General features: G+C 38.7%; 1 protein-coding gene across 1 annotated transcript in view; it reads right to left on the bottom strand.

Annotated features, from left to right (window-relative positions):
* The window catches only part of GCA (grancalcin), a 43731-nt gene that overhangs the window by 22694 nt on the left and 1233 nt on the right, over nucleotides 1–19804 (bottom strand). The gene's annotated exons all lie outside the window — the stretch shown is intronic.

Below are 19804 nucleotides of genomic sequence, written 5' to 3'. Positions count from 1 at the left end.
AGGAATCCATGAGGATTCCTTCTGGCTGAGGAATCCACAGCCTATTGTGCTGTGAGTAACAAAGTCCTTTGTCTCTGACAGAGAAACCTCTTCTGTCCTTCTGTCAACTTCTGTGAAATTGTGGCAGGCTACTTGTTAGCTGGTAAATAGGATAAAATATCAGACCCTTTGAAGTTCTAGGTAGTGTGTTTCTTTCTTAGAGAAAGAACTACCCAGGGAAACTCCTACTGAAGGGTAGCAGAATATCCCACCCCAAAATATTTCACTTTGGCACAAGGATTATTCTGAAGGCAAGTGAGAAGAAGCAGATACAAGGAAAGTTCTCTATTCTCCATTTGTCTAAAAGCAGGACCAAAGTGACACTCCTCCACTCTCTACCAGGAAGGACAGAAATGAGTACTCTGAGACAAGTGTGGACCCTTACCATAATGAAGGCAGGGACTTAAATCTATATAACAAATCTTATGCTTGTTTATCCTTCTTTTCCTGGTAACTACCCCAGAGGTAGTTTACTCATACCTTCCTTTTCTCTTTAGCTGAAGATGGCATTTAAGCCGAAGTTCTAAGCCACCTCTGAGAATTATTCATTTTTCTCTGATTATCTCCCATGTCATCTTCCCTGGTGGCTCAGCAGTAAAGAATCTGCCTGCAGTGTAGGAGACCTGCAGGAGATGCAGGTTTGATCCCTGGGTCAAGAAGATTCCCTGGAGAAGGAAATGGAAACTTACTTCAGTATTCTTGCCTGGGAAAGCCCATGGACAGAGGAGCCTGGTGGGCTACAGTCTGTGGGGTCTGAGAGTTGGAAATGACTAAGTTGGAAATGACTCTCAGCAACAAGTTGGAAACAACAAGCACGCACACACATATAACAACATATACATGAGGATATGTGTTAGTAAACCTCTGGGCTTTTTTTCACTTGCTCATATGTTTTTTATTATGGGGATCTCTGCCAAGAACTCAGAAGGGTAAACGGAAAATTATTTTACCACCCTTACACTATCATTTGAGATGCAGAGAAGATTTTCAACACTATAGTCTACTGTATCTCTCTCTAAACCCATTATTTCATATAATAAATTTTCCAGTATAGGAACTGAAATTTCAAATGAGTCAATAGGAGTATTTTTTTAAAAAAGTATGATACAGCAACCCAAGATGGCTATTCTCTTCCTCTCTGTATATCCCCTGCTTGACTAGTAAGTGCCTGCTTCACCTACACCTACTCACATACTTGCCCCAGGCCCTGACTAATAACTGTTATTTTAGCCACCATGATAGCTTATCAAAAGGGGCAGTGAGGGACATGCCTTCTGCTGGTTCCCCTGGTAACCAGTAAGTCAACTTGATGTCAATTCCCCCTATAATTTGTAACTCCCGGCCCCTGGAGCAAAGACTGCCCGGTGTCCTGCCCGCAGTCCCCCACACATGATAGGATATTTCTCAAGGATATTGTGTCAGACGTGCAAGTTCCCCCATCCCTTAAACCTTTGATGTCTCTGTTGCAGACATCAAAGACATTTCTTTGGACTTAAGGCTGGTTAAGCACAGGCTTGCAGGCCTGCATAGTGCAGCTCAATAGTAACAGTTATGACAATTTGCTCCAAGATTCAGTGACTATGGTATGAACAGTATCATTTTATGAAAATAGAATGTATAAAAAACATTTTAAATTGTACATGTTTTTTCATAAATTACTCTGTTATTTCATTTAAAAAAAATAGCTTATAGAGTAAATGGACTTTTCTGGTGGCTCAGTGGCAAAGAATCTCCCTGCCAATGAGGGAGACAATGGTTGGATCTGAAAGATCCCCTGGGGGAGGTGATGGCTACCCACTCCAGTTTTCTTGCCATGGACAGAGGAGCCTGGCGGGCTACAGTCCATAGGGTCACAAAGAGCCAGACACGACTTAGCGACTAAACAACAACAATAATAAATAGTAGGTAACAGGCACTGTTTTGTGAAGTGTTATTCCTCTAAAGAACTCCATCAGGTATAGACAATTATTATTTTATAAATGTAAAAAGTAAGGTGGAGAGTTGTGTATCACTTATCTATAATTGCAGTGTTAGCATAGCAAAGCTGAGGTTAGAACCCAGGAAGTTTTGCTGCAGAATGTGGTCTCTTAAACAATACATTTGTTTCTTTTGTATTTTAAAATACAAAATTCTGTATTTCACTGATAGATCTTCTTGCTTCTCCACTAACCTACTTCAGTCTATTGTCAGCACAGCTGAAAGAGCAATGCTTTAAAAAAATGTTACATCATGTCCAGCTAAGGCTCCAATCCCATACTGCTGCTGCTGCTGCTAAGTCACTTCAGTCGTGTCCGACTCTGCGACCCCACAGACAGCAGCCCACCAGGCTCCCCGTCCCTGGGATTCTCCAGGCAAGAATAATGGAGTGGGTTGCCATTTCCCTCTCCAATGCATGAAAGTAAAAAATGAAAGTGAAGTCGCTCAGTCGTGTCCGACCCTTAGCGACCCCATGGACTGCAGCCTACCAGGCTCCTCCATCCATGGGATTTTCCAGGCAAGAGTACTGGAGTGGGGTGCCATTGCCTTCTCCACCAATCCCATAAGTGGCCCTTATCCCACCCAGAGGGTGAAAGAATATGCTTGCTATGGCCTGTAAAGTCCTGATGTGATCTTCCCCAATGCCACTGCTCTGTAACCACTCCATGACTCACCACTGGCTCAATCCACACCAGACTCACTGGGCTCCTTGCTTTAAAGGAGAGAACCCATTTACTCTCTCTCTACCCACATAGTATTTTAAAATTAAACAAAAATTATTTACACCATAAGTGAAGAGGGCTTAAAGAGCAGAAAAAATGGCACACCAATATCTAGAGAAATAAACAAGAAAATTCATGGTTTTGACTAAGATGAGCCAAAAATTTGTTCTCTTACACAGGAAATACATGTTTTCTGACAAGTGTAAAGTTTTCATGACTGTGTCTACTTATAGTATCTCTTCCAAATCTTGGTGGTCTTTGACCTTAGGGTGAGTTTAGATATTCAATTAACCAGTACATTTACTAGTACAATATAAACACTGAAACAACAATGGTTCCCTTTCCTATCTGTGCCCATCTGACTTTCTCTTTCCCTCTAAATGAATTTTTTCTTTCTGCCCCTCTTCACAGATGGAAAACATAGGAAAACAGAGACAGTAAATATGTACTGCTCCTCAGCAAAATTCAGAGCCAGAATCTGCCCCTCTCAGGAATCGTTTATATGCCAAATACTAAGATATACCAGCTAATGAAAAACAGCATGAATGCAGCTTATTTTATAGCACTAAGAAATTTCACATAGATAGCATAATTCATTTTAGTCAATAAATGCTTATTTAACATCTATATTGTAGTACTAGTTTAGATGGAAAAAATATACATCAGTGGAAGTGGGGAGGATGTCCTTACCCTTGTGGAGCTTATATTCTAGCATGAAGAATAAGCAATGATAACTAAAGATAATGAATAAGTAAATTAATATATAGTATGTTAGGAGATGATAAATGCTGTGGAACAAAGGAACATGGAAACAGAGGTAGGGGTAGGGAGGTGACTAAGTAGGTGGCAGTATAGAATGGGGCGCCCAAAGGAGCCTTGTAAAGCAAAGGATGTTTGTGCAAAGGATTAAAGGACATGAGCAAGTTAGACATGAAAATCTCTGTAGGCAGTATATTCCAAGCAGAACTAGAGCTATAATCCAGAAATCTGATGACCTGTTTAAAGCAAAGTAAGGGGCCAGTGAGTTTGGTGTGGATTGAGCCAGAGGTGAGTCACAGAATGGTTACAGAGCAGGAACATTGGGGAAGATCACATCAGGACTTTACATACCTCTACAAGCACATTCTTTCATCCTCTGGGTGAGATAACGGCCACCTAAGGGGTTGGAGCCTTAGCTGGACATGATGTAACTTGTGTTTTAAAGCGTCACTCTTTCAGCTGTGCTGACAATAGACTGAAGTGGATTAGTAGAGAAGCAAGGAGATCTATCAGCAATCGTTGGCAATTTAGAGATAATGGTGACTTACCATGGAGTAGCAGCTGAGATGATGAGAAGTGGTCAGGTCATTTTCCATTTTTAAGGTATAGCCTTTTTGATTTACTGATGCTTTGGATTTGACCATTGATGGCTTGGTGACAAAGTTTCTCTCCTTGGCCAAACTCTAGTCAGGCTCTTCTGAGCGATCTTCTTAACCCTGGCCCCTATAAACTTGAACAAAAACTTAGTTTCTAACAGCTCGAGGCTATATCCCTAGAATGACCCTAGTCCCCTTAAAGTGCCCATATGAGAAGACTCAAAGCTTCCAAAAGAATTTACTGTTGCTGGCTGGCTTGTTCCAGTCAGCACCTGAAGATAGGGTCCCATCTCCCAGTTTCCAAGAGAGAGGAAGAGCCTCCTTTGATAAGAGCCACTTAGCAAACCCTGAAGGATTTTGCTTGGGCTAGACCCCTCTTCCTGCTCTTTGTAATTTTTTTCTTGCTTTCCAGATTCTATAGGGCCCTCACTTACCCCCACCCCTTATTTCCTCATCTTCTCTTTAAAACACACAGTCACCTGTCTATAAATCAAAGTTGAGTTCAATTCACATCAGATTCTTTTCCCTATAATTTCCCTATTATTAATAGTCTATGACCAATTTAAATTACCCTTACTACTTTAACTAGTGTCCAGTTTTATGTATCATTGCCAATGGTGGCAACTGGAGGAAGAACTGTTTGGGATGGCCAAATCAAAAATCAATATTGAACATGTTAGATCTGAGACGCTTAGGAGACTAAGTGACAATGTTAAGTAGGTTGTTGATCTAAGAGGCTGGTTGGAGGGAACAGTGCCTACCAACCACCCAGCATTTGCTTCTTACGGAATCTTTCTATTTCCCACCTGATACGTTGCAACTGTTAAGAAGTAGTGAAGAATTCTGTAAGAGATATTCCTCCAAAAATGACCTTAAAATGGAAATGATTCCTATTGGCAGTGAAAGTGAGAGGGCCCAAGAAATTAATGCCTCTTTGACATTGTTTTCCATAGAATTAGTGAATGATAGGAACAGATTATGACCTAGTGAATTAAAAGTGAAGCTTATTATAAATGCAAAGTGATTCTGGCAACCTTTAAATCCACATAGTAGAAATTATGCACACCCAATGTCTTGGACAGCTCGTGCTGCCTTAACAAAAATACCATAGACAGGACTGCTTAAACAATGGGAATTTATTTCTCCCAGTTCTAGAGACTGAAAGCTCAAGATCAAGGTGCCAGAGGATTGGTGAGACACCTTTAGTTGCACATGGCTGCCTTCTCACTGTTTCCACACATGGTCTTTAGCCAAAAGGAGACAGAGAAGTGAATTCTCCGGTGTTTCTTATAAGGGCACTAAAAATTTCACTCTGAGGGGCACACCTTCATAACCTCATCTAAACCTTATTACCATTCAGTGATGCTATCTCCAAATACCATCACACTGTTAGGCTTCAATAAATGAATTTTAGGGGAACATAGTTATCTATAACATATATCATCTAAAAGGTGAGGAAGAGGAGACACAGTCATAAGTGTCTGCTGTGTTGTGGCCTTGGTTCCACCCTAGAATTTATTTATTTCATGCTAAAATATATTCACATAGATTTCATGCCATTGCTTTAATTGATAGGAAAAATTATCATACTTTCTTCAGAAATTATTCATTGTGTTTTCAGCATGAAATAATGAAGGATTTATATGTGTTAATTTCACAAAGTATAAAAATATGACAGTACAAAGTGAAGTCATCTGGTAATAATTTCATTAAAAGTCCAAAGGTTCAGTTTCTTTCAGCAACTGCCTAAGGGTTCTTCCCGCTAGTGAGGACAGAGAGCTAAAAGTTTCCTAAATAAGAAAAACCTAAATATTACTTACCATTTATTATTGAAACCAGCCAGTTGACAAATTGACCTTATTCAGCTAGGCTTTCAACAACACAGTTTTCTGTTTCTGATTCTGGTAATATTAAGTACTCTATTGGCAGAAGAACAAACTCTAAAGCAATTTAATAAACAGTAACACATATATGAAAAGTGCCAACAGGACTCTTCAGAAAGGTGAAGAATGGTAGCTTCTGAATATATATATAGCAATAAATACACTTGGATTGCTAAAGCTCTATTAAGCAATCTGGATTCAACGCAAGCTTCTTTTAGAAATGCTATGTGTAACGTTAATCACACTGTGTGTTCACCACTAATGCTCAATAAAAGCACCAACATGATAATTAATAGCCTTGGTGAAGTTATCTGTGATTCAGGTAATATTAGAAAAACGCCTGCCTTACATTTTATTTTTAAATGTTTATTTATTTGGTTGGATTGGGTCTTAGTTGCAGCACACAGAATCTTCATTGTGTCATGCAGGATCTTCCATTGTGACACACAGACTCTCCGGTTGTGGCATGCAAACTTAGTTGTGGCGCATGGGCGGCTTAGTTGCTTCACCACAAGTGGGATCTTAGTTCCCCGACGAGGGGTGGAACCCCACCCCCCACCCCCTGCACTGAAAGGCAGATTCTTAATAACTGACCACCAGGGAAGTCCTGTCTTAAATTTTAAATACAGGTTTCAGGCTTGTGAATATCAGACCCCATATTAACATGAGATCATACACTCACAACACTGACTTTCTAGAAAGATAGAAATGAAATAACATTGATTGATACTTTGGGTTGGTGATTATCCCTTCAGTCAGTAACTTAATTATATATTATGTGAGTTTGAGTTACCAAAAACTAAAATAATTTGATCAAAACCATAAAAGTGGTCCAATTCTTAAATAGATCAAGGACTGCCTAAAAGCTGAGATCATCTCATTTCCACACATGCATGTGTGAAGATAAGATTGCTGGTAGAAATAAGACCTGGTAATAAGAATGACCCAGCAATCCCACTTCTGGGCAAACACACCGAGGAAACCAGATCTGAAAGAGACATGTGCACCCCAATGTTCATTGCAGCACTGTTTATAATAGCCAGGACATGGAAGCAACCTAGATGCCCATCAGCAGACGAATGGATAAGGAAGCTGTGGTACGTATACACCATGGAATATTACTCAGCCGTTAAAAAGAATTCATTTGAATCAGTTCTAATAAGATGGATGAAACTGGAGCCCATTATACAGAGTGAAGTAAGCCAGAAAGATAAAGATCATTACAGTATACTAACACATATATATGGAATTTAGAAAGATGGTAATGATAACCCTATATGCAAAACAGAAAAAGAGACACAGATGTACAGAACAGACTTTTGGACTCTGTGGGAGAAGGCGAGGGTGGGATGTTTGAAGAGAACAGCATCGAAACATGTATGTTATCTAGGGTGAAACAGATCACCAGCCCAGGTTGGATGCATGAGACAAGTGCTCGGGCCTGGTGCACTGGGAAGACCCAGAGGGATCGGGTAGAGAGGGAGGTGGGAGGGGGGATCGGGATGGGGAATACATGTAAATCCATGGCTGATTCATGTCAATGTATGACAAAAACCACTACAATATTATAAAGTAATTAGCCTCCAACTAATAAAAATAAATGAAAAAATAAAAAAATTTAAAAAAAAGAATGAAAAGATTAGAATCTTGTTTTCCACAAATGTTTGTTGTTTATATAGTTATGAATCTGGTCACACTGTGCAGCTTCTGAGATCATAGTTCCCAGATCGGAGATTGAACCGATGGACCCAGGCCCTCAACAGGGAAAGCACAGAGTCCTAAGCACTGGACCACCAGGGAATCCCCTACGATCTATGTATTTATATAGCAAATGATACTTTTCATGGTTATTTTCCAGAACATTATATTGGATATTCACAACAACCTTGAGAAATAAATAGCAGTTATTCAATAAATTTTAAGAGGAAGGTAAGATAGTAATAAGGTGCATCGTGAATGCAGGCACAGATCAAAACACAGTTGCAAAATATTTTTAAAACAAAACATAACCTAATTGATTTTCATGTTTGGAAAATGATAACCCAAAATGCTCCTGTAGTTTTGAATAAATGAATGAAGTTCCCGGCTTAAGCTTTCTTTTTTTTTTTTTGTTTAAAAGCTAAGAATTAAGCTATAAAGCACTTTATTGAGTTCTCCCAAATTAGAAATTAAGTAAAGGAAAAAGTTTAGTACACCCCTTGTAAGGTCCCAGAGGCTAGGAATTATGACATATACTAACATAGATGAGGATCCATTATTGGGAGCCGCTGGAATGCACCCAGTCCGTGACAAGGTCATGGGACGAGAGAGGAACCTGCAAGGCAGCTCTTCCCCTCGAGGTTGTCCCAGGGGCTCAGTAGGTCCTTTTCTTCCTTCTGTCTTACTGTTGTTGGGCTTTCTATTAATTTTTGGAAATGATAATATATAGTAATAAGGCCTTGCTGGAAAAGTTCAAGCCTTTTTGGAAATGCTCAAGATTGCTCTGGCTCAGGACACGACCATAAACATCAAGTCATAAAAGAAAAGGCCACAGGTATAGTTTGGCTGCTTGCTTAAAAGATTATAATGTTCTAGAATAGAAAAGAGTAGAGGTGTTTAGATTTAGAAGTAGATATACTGCTTTAGTTTACTTGCTCCTTGGTTGAAAGTGTTTTCACTATTGCTATTTCCTTGCTGCTATTTGTTCATTGTTTCCCTTTCTTTAAACAACGTGGGATATTATGGGTATTTTTGTAAAATTAGAAAATGGGGTATATAGGATTTTAATAGAAGATTTATATTAACCAGCTTTACTGCCATTATCTTACTATTAATAGAGGTGTTTTGCTGCTTTAGAGGTGTTTTTGCTATTTAATAGTTAATCGTTGTAAATTGAGATTTTGTGGTTTCAGGTAAAGAAAAATATCAGGTTTTTCTCATGGTACTATTTTTAGAAATGTCAAACATGTTACTGTGACCCTTCCCATGTATTGTTTTATTGTCCAAAGAATTTACATTATACCTGAGACTTGTGGAACATTGTTTTTGTTACAGTGAGAATGTTAGGCCATTGAGGCAAGAAGACTATGTACAGGACATTTAAGTATAAACCCTGTAAATCGGAAACGTTCTAGATGAATGCTTGGGGGAAAACATGGGGAAAAAAATATTGACGGAAGCACAAACCAATATCTGATGTAATATGTGTTGACTTAAGGGGGAGGTAACATTCATTCTATAAAAACTGAGCTATCCTAAAAATAAAAAAAAAAAGCTACCTCTTCTACGCAACTGTCTGTGTGTGTGTCTGTCTGTCTTCTTCCTCGCCAACGCCACTCATCCCTTGGGTATTCCTGGTCCTGCCAGGGCTGGACCTCAGCAATCCATGATCAGTGATGGTGCAAAAACCACCATAGTGGATATAAGAAACTCAATTAATGCACCATCCAAGATCTACTCAACTTAATCTATCTCAAACTGTTGCTTTGTTTTCTGGCCTCTACCCATAAAACTCACTTGTTGCTGTGCATGAGTGCTCAGTGTGTCTGACTCTTTATGACCCCATGGACTGTAGATTGTCAGGCTCCTCTGTCCATGGAGTTTTCAGGCAAGAATACTAGAGCTGGTTGTCATTTCCTTCTCCAGGGGATCTTCCCTACCCAAGGATCGAACCCATGTCTTTTGCATCTCTTGCATTGGCAGGAGGATTCTTTACCAGCTGAGCCAACTAGGGAAGCCCACTAGTTGTTGGTACATTTATTAAAAATGCAGATGGCATACTCAGAATCAATTACCACACTTAGGCTGTGGGCGCAAGGCTAGGAGGCAGCTGCTGAAACCTGGAAAGTAGAGCTGTCTGGAGAGGACCACCTGCCATGACCTTCAGTGGAGGTATGTAAGATGCACTGGATAGAAGGGAGCTGCGGGTACAACAGCCTTCTTCCCTGTCTCCAATCTCCTTTCAGAAATTCCAATGACTGATCTCCATCAAAAGCCAGAGAAAAGGGGAGTTTAGGGCCACAACAGCCGCCCAGGGAATAGTTCAGCATAGGGGACAGTGTAGCATGAATCTTCAGAGGCAAGTGGAAAAAATAAAAAATGGTGAAGAGAAACAAATTCCATAATGTACATTTATAATCCTGCCAAAATTTAACAGCTCTTCATTTAGAGGCTCAATTTATGTAATTTTTCTGTAAGGCAAAAATCCAGATAAATTGCTTAAAGTTAGTATTTATAGAAAAATTATATTGAATAGTGAATTTCTCTTTCATTAAAACCAAATGCTTGACTGAGCAATTAGGCTATGGAGATGAGACAGGGAGAATGAAAGAAAACCTAGGTTTTTATTCAGCCACCATGATTCCATTACTGATTTGATCCACCCATTACAAGAGGCACTATGGCAACCAGCTCAGAAGAAAGGGGGAGGGGGAGGAGAAAGGAGGATGTAACCTAGCAACACAATCTTTAGGCCGCAGTTTGCTCATAATTGTCAAAATGGTAGTTAGTGATATCAGAAAACATTATTAAATCAAGAGAAAGTATACCAAAAAGGGGTGAGTGGGGATAAAGCAAATATTTATGTATGTAGGTAAGAAAGATCAAATATTTATTAAAGTTAAAATTCCTGTACAAAATGTTTTTCTGTATATTATTTTAAATAAATGTACACATAAAGTAAAAACTGTTTAGAAGGAAATAAAAAACTGATTTCTATTAGAAAAGCATGTGCCTAAGATAGAGCTTTTTCAGTATAAATTTGAAAAATTAAATGGTTATAATCTCAACCTTAAGTATTAACTAAGCAAACATGTATCTTCAAGCTTATTATGACTTTATCATAGTTACTCAAGAATGAAAAAAGTAGTTCATTTTTTTTTAATGTGTCTATCTATTTATTTGGCTGTATCAGGTCTTAGTTGCCACACTCAGGATCTTCTGTGGTGCACGAACTTTCTAATTGTACAGACTTAGTTGCTCCAAGGCATGTGGGAGCTTAGTTCCCTGACCAGGGATCAAACCCACATCCCTTCATTGCAAGGCAGATTCTTAACCACTGGACCACCGTGGAAGTCCCCCCAAATAGGTGATATTTAGATCAATATTGATATTTCCTTCTGATTGATATTTGAGAAATGTTCATGTAGAACACTATTAGCTAACCACATCATGCAGATAACAAATTAATAGCTATAACAGAATTGGGACAATTTCCCTTTATTAACTCCACTGATTTCATTCATTCACATACACATTCTGATTTCAAGAGAATATGCTAATTGGTACACTAACTACATTTTCTTATTTTCTAAATTTTTGAAGTTCTGGGATCTGGGGCCAGACTAACTGCCCCTCCCAGGACTTGTTTAGTCACTAAGTTGATCTGACTCTTTTGCGACCCCACAGACTGTAGCCAGCCAGGCTCCTCTGTCCATGAGATTTCCCAGGCAAGAATACTGGAAAGGGTTGCAATTTCCTTCTCCAGGGGATCTTCCTGACCCAGGCATCGAACGTGTGTCTCCTGCATTGCAGGTGGATTCATTACCACTGAGCTATCAAGGAAGCCCAGAACCTACCAAAGGGAATTATGTACATATGTTTAGTCACTCAGTCATATCTGACTCTTTGTGACCATATGGACAGACTGCATCCTGCCAGGCTCCTCTGTCCATGGGATTCTCCAGGCAAGAATACTGGAGTGGGGTGCCACCTCCTTCTCCAGTGGCTCTCCCCCACCCAGGGACTGAACTTGCATCTCCTGCATTGCAGGCGGATTCTTCACCACTGATGCCAGGGAAGCCCTTCCCTGGGGCTAACCAATTATTAAAGACAGCAAAAGACAACACGATTTTTCGTAGGCAAACTACGTAATCTAGAGCCTGAGCTCTGAACTACCACCTCTCTCTGGATCTGTCTTGTCAAGAGGCAGAAGCCTCTGCACTAACCTCCCTGGGACCAGATACCCAGATACCGGAAGAAACAGCATCTCTGACCCAGAGCCTACTGAAATTATTCAAACTAGCCAATTCTAACCCTGCTTACCCTGCCTTGCCTGGCCTTTCCCATGGAAACCAAAATGCAGGCTCCAGTCACCCTTTTCCTTGGCTCTTTATACCTCCTGACTGACCCTGGTGCTTCCCCATGCATGGTCTGGTGTTCCCCTCCTATTAGAAACTGTAACCGACTTGGCAATCATCTCCTGATCTGTTGCGCTCATCCTATTGGAATAACAATAAAACCTACATTTTAAAACAATTGGTTCTAGTCATTATCGTCTGTTTTAACTCTTGAAGGAACTGTGCAGTAAATATTTCAGATGGATCATTGACTCAAGTTCATTTACTGGCTGTGTGACACTGGGCAGAATAATACAACTTCTATGAATCCCAGTCTACTTTTGCAAAATAGTGAAATTCTCTACTACTAGAAAAATTAGTCCTCTTACTGTTTTCTCTGTTTTTATAAAATATAATACTTTATACTAAATTATCTTCCCATTGGGAAATATAGATAATTTCCCTTTTCTTTTATCTGGCAAAAAATCTATAATTGTACCTAGTTATAGTTTTTTTTTTACTTAAGACCAGCCAAATCAGTTGTGATGCAATTAAGATATGATAGTAAAATCCCCACAAGGTGGCAGCAGAGGCATCACCATCAGCAGCCAGTAGCTGTACAGAAGAGCCTAAGGAAGGAAGCAGGGGAAGTGAATGCCTACATTCAAGGGAAGATAAGCCTACAACTGAACATCTAGGATTCGATGCTGCTTTGAGTCTGTCGGCTCCACATAGGAGACGCTGGGCCATCGAGCTTCCAGGGAACTTAATAGGCCAAAGGCAGTGTTTGGCCCCATCTAAGACCCTGGGTCAGCTTTTAGAATTTCATTTTGTGAGGAAGTTCAGGTTTTTTCTACAGTTCACTGTGGTGTTCTACAAGTACTAAATGAAAATACTATTCTTAATTCCTAATTAATGACACACAGAACATCCATGTGCATGTAAGCAGTCTATTCCTGAAAAACAAAACATTTCTGAGATGTAGAAAATTAGTTAACACTCATAGTCCATGTTTGCATCCTTATTAATATTAATCTATCTATTAAAATCATAAATTCTTTAAGTATTTGAAATATATCATTTGTAGTAACAAAATAATTTGGACTACTCTATCATTAAAATTTTAAAAATCTTCCACATAAAAAAAAATAAAATAAAATAAAAATCTTCCACATAGTGCAATTTATCCCTCTTGTGATTTTTACTGCATTTGAGAGAGAAAGAATCAATGAAATGGAACCCTCTGATTAAGTTCTAAGATTGTGTACCAGTTCTGAGGGGTGGGAAAGACCATGCAAGACCCCTAGAACTGTTGGATCTTTACATCCTCAACACAAATGTGCAAACAGACACACAAATGCAGGACTCGGATACATCCATTCTCATTAGGAATTCAGAGGAGAAAAACTAACTTCTTGTACATGTAATCAGAAACTATTCCATTTAAAATGTTATAAAATTTAATTTTCCCAGCTGATGCTTAAAAAAGGGATGCTCTGCTTCTTGTTTCAGTTTTCACCTTAGAAACCAGCATCCTTTTCAACACATGTTCAGCATTAATGTGTCATAGTTTTGCACTTTTTGTTGGTGATTTCACTGTTTGAAATGACCCCAAACATAGTCCTGAAGTGTTATCTGGCGTATCCAAGCGCTGGAAGGCTGTGATGTGCCTCAAAGAGAAATATGTGTAGATATGCTTTATTCAGGTATGAGTTACAGTATTGTTGACCCCGAGTATAATGTTAGTGAATTAACAACATATATTAAATAAGGGGTCTTTAAAAAGAGACACACAGAAAACAAGGTTATGCATGAATTGGTTTTAGAAATATTATGACCTCAGGAACCTAACTCCACACTTCCCCAGGGGCAGTGGCTCAGTATTCGTGAATTCAATGTGACTTTATAGTGGACGATGAGACTTCCTTGTACTCTCCATTGGTGCTATGCTAGTAGAGGCCCTAATCCTTAGTTCTCAAGTCTGGCTGGAGACTACGATCACAAGTGCAATTGAAAGGAGAAATAACTGACAATAAAGTTCCAATCGTGGAGATTCTGATGCAATGGATAGCTGTATATATATCTGCCTGTGAGTCAAATAGACAGCAAGGCTTGAGAGCAACTTTCTAGCTCACTTTGCCACACAACAAGGAACTGAGTGGCTACTCTGGTACTTCCTCTTGGGGATGCTCTGGGAGGGCAAGGTGTGTGCTCGGATAAGGAAAGCATCTAAAAGACAAATTCTTCTAGCCAGCCTTCGGTTATTTTTGAAATAAAATGGCTTGAGCTCCTTTAAAAAAACAATGCCTTAAAAATCAGAATTTTTAAGTGTTTTGAGCAGGTATCACTTTATTTTAGGGGAGGTGGACACAGCTAAGTTCTAGCCAATGAGATATATTAAAAAAAAATCTGCGTGAGACTTGTGGGACACTTTTCTCTTCACTATTGAGAAAACGCAAGTGGGAGAAACTCTATGTTTTATCTTGTTACAACCTGCTTTGAACTGGAGTTGTAGGAAGAAATGATGTGGGGAACTGTAGCAGTCATTTTGCTACAATGAGAAGACAAGAAAATTATAGGGCACACCCCACGGTTCTGACCTCAATGAATTACTGGCTCTTCCTGTTAAGTGTGAAAAGTCAATTCCCTGTTGCTGGGCCACATTTACTCAGCATCATCTTTACCTTGCAGGTGGAAGCATGCCTACTGAAGTGGTCCTCCTATCCTGCAGAGCATGGTGAAGTCTGGCACAGTTCATAAGATATTTGACAAATTCTATAGGGCTTATGCTCTCATTGTCTCCCTGCATGGAATTCTCAATCTATGCTCCCTCTCTCACTTTCTACAGGTACACTTTTCTATGTAGCTCTGCTCCACCACATGGGGCCACTACCTCTCCTTAATTAACCAAAGCAACACAATATAAACCAGTACATGTGGAAGACCTGTATAGGCAGACTTTCATGGGAGATCTGGGTCTGTAGCCCTCCAGGCTCCTCTGTCCATGGGGATTCTCCAGGCAAGAATACTGGAGTGGTTTGCCATGCCCTCCTCCAGGGGATCTTCCCAACCCAGGGATCAAGTCCAGGTCTCCCACATTGCAGGTAATTCTTTACCATCTGAGCCACCAGGGAAGCCCAGACCTGGGACTACTAAGGGTCAGTACAGCAAATGAAACACAGGAATGAACTTGTCATATTCTGGCCATCTCTGCCATCAGGAATCTCTCTCAGATTCTCTCTTTGGAATGTCAATACAATCTACCTATGGTGATCTCTTCCTTGGAGATCTCTTCCTTCCAGCGAAGACCATCTCAGTTCACCCTCTAATGAACAGATGTTGAATGTGTGTAAATGCACACATATGCATTTACACATACATTTATGCAATAAAAAATGGTAGGAAATATATTAATAATGCCTATCTCTTGGAGATGGAATTATAAGTAATTCATAAAATATTCTTCAATATGATGTGATTTTCCCCCGGAAATTTCTACAGCAAATATAAACTATTTTTAAATAAAAATTAATTTTATTAAAATATTCAATTCAGGAGCAAATCATCTGGACAGCACATGTCTGGCAATAGGCTCTGAAATATATTCAGGTTCCATGTGTTAATATACTGACATTTGTCACAAAGCAATAATAGCACTAGTAATTTGAAAGTTTGACTTCCAAAATCTAAAAGCTACATTCCATTTTCCTCCTGGAGCCCTCTCCCATTTCACCTCCACAACTTCATTCTTGTTAATACTCCTCTTCAAATGTATCACATCTCTAGCCCTTTATTGACTATGCCAAAGCTTTTGACTGTGTGGATCACAACAAACAGTGGAAAATTCTTAGAGAAATGGGAATACTAGACCACCTTACCTGACTCCTGAGAATGCAGGTCAAGAAGCAAGAGTTAGAACTGGACATGGAACAAAAGACTGCTTCCAAAGGACATGGAACAAAAGACTGCTTCCAAATCCGGAAAGGAATACGTCAAGGATGTATATTGTCACCCTGCTGATTTAACTTATATGCAGAGTACACCATGAGAAATGCTGGGCTGGATGAAGCACAAGCTGGAATCAAGATTGCCAGGAGAAACATCAAGAACCTCAGATATGCAGATGACACCACCCTTATGGCAGAAATCAGAGAAGAACTAAAGAGCCTCTTGATGAAGGTGAAAGAGAAGAGTGAAAAAGTTGGCTTATAACTCAACATTCAGAAAACTAAGATCATGGCATCTGGTCCCATCACTTCATGGCAAACAGATGGGGAAACAATGGAAACAGTGAGAGACTTTATTTTGGGGGGGGCTCCAAAATCACTGCAGATGGTGTTTTCAGCCATGAAATTAAAAGATGCTTGCTCCTTGGAAGAAAAATTATGACCAATCTAGACAGCATATTAAAAAACAGAGGCATTACTTTGCCAACAAAGGTCCATATAATCAAAGCTATGGTTTTTCCAGTAGTCATGTATGGATGTGAGAGTTGGACTATAAAGAAAGCTGAGCGCTTTGATGCTTTTGACCTGTGGTGTTGGAGAAGACTCTTGAGAGTCCTTTGGACTGCAAAGAGATCCAATCAGTCCATCCTAAAGGAAATCAGTCCTGAATGTTAATTGAAAGGACTGATGCTGAAGCTGAAACTTCAGTACTTTGGCTACCTGATGTGAAGAACTGACTCACTAGAAAAAACCCTGATGCTGGGAAAGATTGAAGGCAGGAGGAGAAGGGGATATCAGAGAATAAAATGGTTGAACGGCATCACTGACTCGATGGACATGAGTTTGAGTAAGCTCCAGGAGTTTGTGATGGACAGGAAAACCTGGTGTGCTGTAGTCCATGAGGTGGCAAAGAATCGGACACGACTGAGTGACTGAACTGAACTAGCCCTTAGGAAGCTCTCTAGAGTTGAGGTCAAGTACTTTATTCTTGATCCCTATCAGCTAAAATCTTTGAACATGAACCCCCTAATATATATATAAATATACATTTTCTTTACATGTACAATTATGACATACCATAAAATACAAACAAAAACTTAAAAGTAAGGGATGAGATAAAGATGAAACAAGATTTTTAAAAGTAATTGATATAATCTAGTGCATTAATAATAAAAATAACTTGTAATTGACAATGCTTTATTTTTTAAATCTTAGTGTAACTCTCTTATATAGCAATTCAGAAGTCTGGTTGGATTTATCTCAATATTTGATTTCAATAATTCATTCTACAGCAATAACTCATGTCTCTGTCCCTACTTGAAGACTCTGTCAGCTGTATAAGAGCAGAAGAGAAATAAAAATATTTAACTAGCTATATGGCATGGGTAGTAACCAATTAGAACAGCCACTCTTCAATCAGAATGGACCCAGGCTGAGACTGCTAACCCCACAGTGCCCATCAGCTAAATGCCAACCAGGACTTCAAGGAAAAGACAAGGCACTCTACCAACATTTGACTGTAGCTTGCTCTTGAACATTTATTGTAAAACAAAAGAAGCCCAGTCAATCTATGCTTTTGAGGCAAAGGTGTTGTTTTAAAGATGTGCAAATATGCAAGTAAAATTTTAAAAGGACTTAAGCTATGGAGGAAGCATTTAGAAAAAATGGATGTTTGGAAAATATATCACTGACACCTGATATTTTTGCCCAAATATTTGTGTTGAAAAGCTTTCAAAAGTGCACACTTAAAACTAAAACTTTAAAACTGAATTTTTGAAAATAGTTGGGAAATGGTTATCATGACCTAGTAAACTTTGTTATTTTTTTCTATTTTGACTTATTTATATTTTTGAAATACAAACAGTATCCTTTCAAACTTTTCTGCTGCATCAACCTATCAGCTTCTGCTTCTTGCAGAAAGGGATACTGTGTAAAAACTCAAGTAAGATGGCCAGTTATTATATAATGTTTATGCATATAACTAAGTTATTTCCTCTATAAATTGTGTATTATTTGAGTGCTAGTACTATCTCTTACTCATTATTTGTCCAAAGAAATTGCTGGCAGCCAAGTAAAGGGTATGTGTAACGTGCCAGGATTAGGGCTAAGTGCTTACAACAACCTTTTAACATAGTACAAATATCATCATTATTCTCATTTTACAACTGAGAAATTTGAGGTTATTTTCCTGAGATGACAGAGCAATAAAGAGGCAGTGCTGAGATGTAAAGCCTGATATCCTGAGCTCACAGTCTCTAAGCCTAATCACAACCCTATTCTGCCAGTGGAAGGGCATCTAACTATAAATTACACAGAGTAGGGTCTTTCTTGATACAATTTAGTAAACAAGTGAAAAAAACAGAATGACAATTCTAGAAGTATTTTCTCATCAAATTAAATTATTATCATTTTCTTTGGAAAAGGCATGACTGCCATGTGTGGCCATTAAATTGCAGTTCTAGTTTGTTGAAGACATGGCAGTTTTGACTTTTCTTACTTCTTAATAGTAGAAAACTCAATTGGTAAGGTGGTTAACAGCAAGAACCTGTTATCTAGTATCTTCCTGAGTGACTATTTAAAAAACAAAATGCTAAAAGGTGACTTTTAAAACTGATAGAGATGGAAATATTTCTTTTGGGTTTATTTATTTATTTATTTATTTATTTATTTAGGGTTTAAAAGAAAGGGCAGCTCAAGAAAAAAGGAAAAGATATAGGTCAGTATGATTTCCTAGCTCAAAGGAGAAAGGAAACAGAAACTTACATTAAGAAGCAATGAGGAGGATGATAAATGAAAACTATTTGAATAAACTTGACAGAGAAAATCTCTATTAAAATAAAAAGGAGAAAATAAATGAAACCATGCTGTGAAAATACAGAAGAAAAAGGATACATTTTGAGAGATTAGATTCCTTGTACCCCAACTTCTTTCCTTCAGCAATGGCCCAATCAAGACTATGGCAGATTCCTAAAAATAGAGGTTTCTTTCTATTTTCCCTCAAAATCAGTTCTCCTCACTCAATCTTCATCCAGCAAGGTGACTCTTACCTGACAGTAAACATGTATTATTATTGATGGGTATTATATGATGCTAACGGTGAGGGTCAGAAGAGGGCATCTATATGCAAAAGCACCCGTGAAACTGCAATGTGCATTATTATTTAGATGTTACGAAAGTCCTCATGCACTTATCCTCCCCTGGCACCCTGTATATTTTCTGGTTATTATTTGTTTCCTGTCTTCCTCCTCCCATTAGAATGTGACATCCATAAAAATAGGAACGTTATAAAGTTTTATAAACTGACCCTAGTGCAACACTGGTCACAGAGTAGGTTCTGAATATTTTTTTAAGTGATTGAATGAATGAATGACATAATCTAAATACCAAACACTTAAACCTCCACTTTTGATCATCTTTCACCAGGACAGCAATTTCGTGGCATTAAGAAGATGACATTATTTCTCTACATTTAATCAGCAACCTCTTTTTATTCCCCAATGTTTGAAACTAAAGGACTAAAGATGAGTACCATGGGACACAATGTTTTTTGGTTTGTTTGTTTGTTTTGGCTTTGAAATACTGAATACAACCTACAAGCAACTAAAGGGGGGAGGGAGAGGTGGACCTTAACAGATAATTTTGTATACATGTAACTAAGCATATAATATGTTTATCTTCTACCTACAAGATAAACTTCCCAAAGTAACTAAAGATATGGTATTATTTTATGAAGAGATAGCAAAGAAAAGCATAAACCAGGCTCACTTGCAAGCTCAACGTTTTATTTCACTTCAGCAACTTTCACTATGTGTTTTGACATTAAGCCAGTTGCTACAGTTAAGGCAA

The sequence above is a fragment of the Cervus canadensis genome, chromosome 15 (genome assembly GCF_019320065.1).
Source record: "Cervus canadensis isolate Bull #8, Minnesota chromosome 15, ASM1932006v1, whole genome shotgun sequence".
Classification (NCBI taxonomy): Eukaryota; Metazoa; Chordata; class Mammalia; order Artiodactyla; family Cervidae; genus Cervus; species Cervus canadensis.
The sequence above is the reverse complement of the archived record's forward strand: the minus strand, read 5'-3'. Positions and strand labels throughout refer to the sequence as shown.